Source organism: Palaemon carinicauda, chromosome 8, assembly GCF_036898095.1.
Source record: "Palaemon carinicauda isolate YSFRI2023 chromosome 8, ASM3689809v2, whole genome shotgun sequence".
In the NCBI taxonomy this organism is placed as follows: Eukaryota; Metazoa; Arthropoda; class Malacostraca; order Decapoda; family Palaemonidae; genus Palaemon; species Palaemon carinicauda.
The window spans coordinates 96,356,274-96,358,773 of NC_090732.1; the positions used below are offsets into that span (position 1 = coordinate 96,356,274).

Consider the following 2,500-nt stretch of genomic DNA (forward strand, 5'->3'; position numbering starts at 1 on the left):
TTTTATTTGTAGAATTAAAATATTATATTGCATTCTAGAAAACATTCAGTATTTTTCAGCAGTCCTTACCGATGAACAAAGAATAGTGAATAACATCGATGCTCACCTGAACTCTATCCTATATTCTGAGCGTCCTTTAGCGACTGAAATTTCATAGATAAGACATTTATTCCTTTGGGTCAAATTTGCACAATATTCGTAGAAAAACAATGTCACATAAGCCGTTTGATGATGTATATTCAAGAAAGTTAAAGTAACTAATATGGTTAGCAAGGTCTATAGACCTTGATGGTTAGACAACTGATTAGCCCCGTCTGATGACGGTTCAACATAAGCAAATGTTATTAAACATTTGAGTGCTGTAAGATTTATTTTACATTGGTTGAAAATTATTCCTTTCGGTCCCATATGACGTATAGTACGTCAGGTAATTTATCTTCTCTTTTTCAAAGAACCTCGCCAATTTTTCCAGTCGTAGTAGAGGAGGAGTGTTGTTTACAAGGGACAGGGTGACTTGAGTTACTTGACAGCAGAATGAGTCCCTGTGGTTGGTAAAACCTGCCTGTCTCAGACCTTGGCGTCATCACTGTGAAGAATTCGTGTTCACTGTTTATGGTAGTTTCGTTTGTGCTTGTTGGTGAATGGTTTAACTATTGATTCAGTGTAATATCAAAATGCTAAATGGTGTTTGTGGTACTATGCTAAAAGATTAGCGTGGCAAGGGACGTCGATGTTGATGCTTATGACAAGCACGTGCAAGTGGAGCCATCAACAAGTCATGGTATAAAGGAATATATGCCTTTTCCTTTATGCTAAATCTTCTAGAAGAATCTAAGCTGACACCTCAAAAACTAAACCTTAATATGGAGGTGGAAATTGATTTAGTGAAGATTGAAGAAACTACAAAGGAACTAGTGTCTGAAGAGGAAGAGAGAAAGAGAGAGGACAAAGACAAGAGTGTAAATAAAGTAGTACTCAAAAATGGAGATGTGGGAAAATATTTTCAAAGGAAGGAAGAAAAACTGCAAAAGGAAAAATGGGTGGAAAAATAATCCCAAATGTAAAAAGAAGACAAGATGATGAAAAGGTTATTCAAACTGATGTTATTGATAGTGATAATCCGAGTGAGATAGAAGCAGATGATGATTATACAGGGGTTGAATACAAGGTTATCGCACAGTGATGAATATTTAAAAATTGATGGCTTAAAATACAATGAAGATGGAGAAATAGGAAGGGATCGTTTTCTTAGGAATTCCTTGTCTCGATGAGATGCAGGTCACGTGGACGGCAAAGAAGACGAGGATCAAGGGATTGCCATGGGTCAGTCTCTGGCTACTATTCCTCCCCAATCTACATGGACGACTGAACGGTGAAGATATCGATGACAGTTGGACCGAATATGCGACACTACCACCCATACGTCATTTCCTTGTTACCCTGAAAATGACAGAGCTCATCCCCTTCACGTCTCTTTGATTTTTCCCAATATATTTTACAACTGAACTGCTCTTTTACCTCATGGAAGAAACAAAGGATTGTGCCTAGTACATGAAAAGGAGCCGCATAAGCCATCAGCATACCCATGGAGTGGGGCATTTTCATGTAGATGGGGATTATTGACTTACGGCAGATGAGGATGTTCTAGGCAAGGAACAAAACGTACTCTGTGGTGTTTTTCTCAGCAAAACTGTCACGCAGGCACTTTAAGGTAATCGGGAAGTACTTTCACATAGACCTTGGATACCGGAGTCTGCCAAAGAAAAATCTGTGGCTCGACGAAGGGATGTTTAAGTAGAAAGAGTGCCTCTCAATCAAATTATATAATACTAAGAGATGTTGCCGAGTGAAGAAATGTTTTACGGAGCTCTATTGAATTCTCGCCTTGAGCTGTTTTTTAGCTTATACTACTCGTTTGTGAAATCTTTGAAAAATATTAGTTAATCTTATGGAGTGACTAAAGTAAGAAGTAATAGTATATCATGGCTGGTTGCCCCTTGTGTGGATCAGCGAAGGGAGACTTATGAAGTGGATAGGATGTGTCTGTTAAAGGTTTCAACAACAGGAAGTGTGTGTTTATAGAGGCAAACATCAGTAATGAAGACTTAAAAAAAAAAAAAAACTCGAGATGGATTTGTCGATATTACGTAGATGAAACCAGAATAGCCAAGACAATTATACTAAGAATGGAGGAGGAATTGAAAATGAAAGACCTCGATTTAGATGAACGTGATGAGAAAATCGCTGAATTGGAAAACCCAATTGCTTAGCTTACCACACAAGCAGCAAATTCCCTCGAGACCACTGATCTCATTGGGGAAGTTGATAATCAAGCAATGAATATGGAATAAATTAATTACCACTTCAAACACTGATTGACTTAAAACCAGAGAAAATTACATATACTGACAAAGTTAAGGAAAAAAATCTTCTGGTAATTAGATTGACTAAAATATCAACTAAAATCATTGACAGAAAAAAATGAGGTCGAATACGCACT

The 2,500-nt window shown here is 37.4% G+C and overlaps 1 protein-coding gene across 5 annotated transcripts in view; it reads left to right on the plus strand.

Annotated features, from left to right (window-relative positions):
• Positions 1 to 2,500, plus strand: part of LOC137644929 (uncharacterized) — a 592,257-nt gene that overhangs the window by 525,617 nt on the left and 64,140 nt on the right. The gene's annotated exons all lie outside the window — the stretch shown is intronic.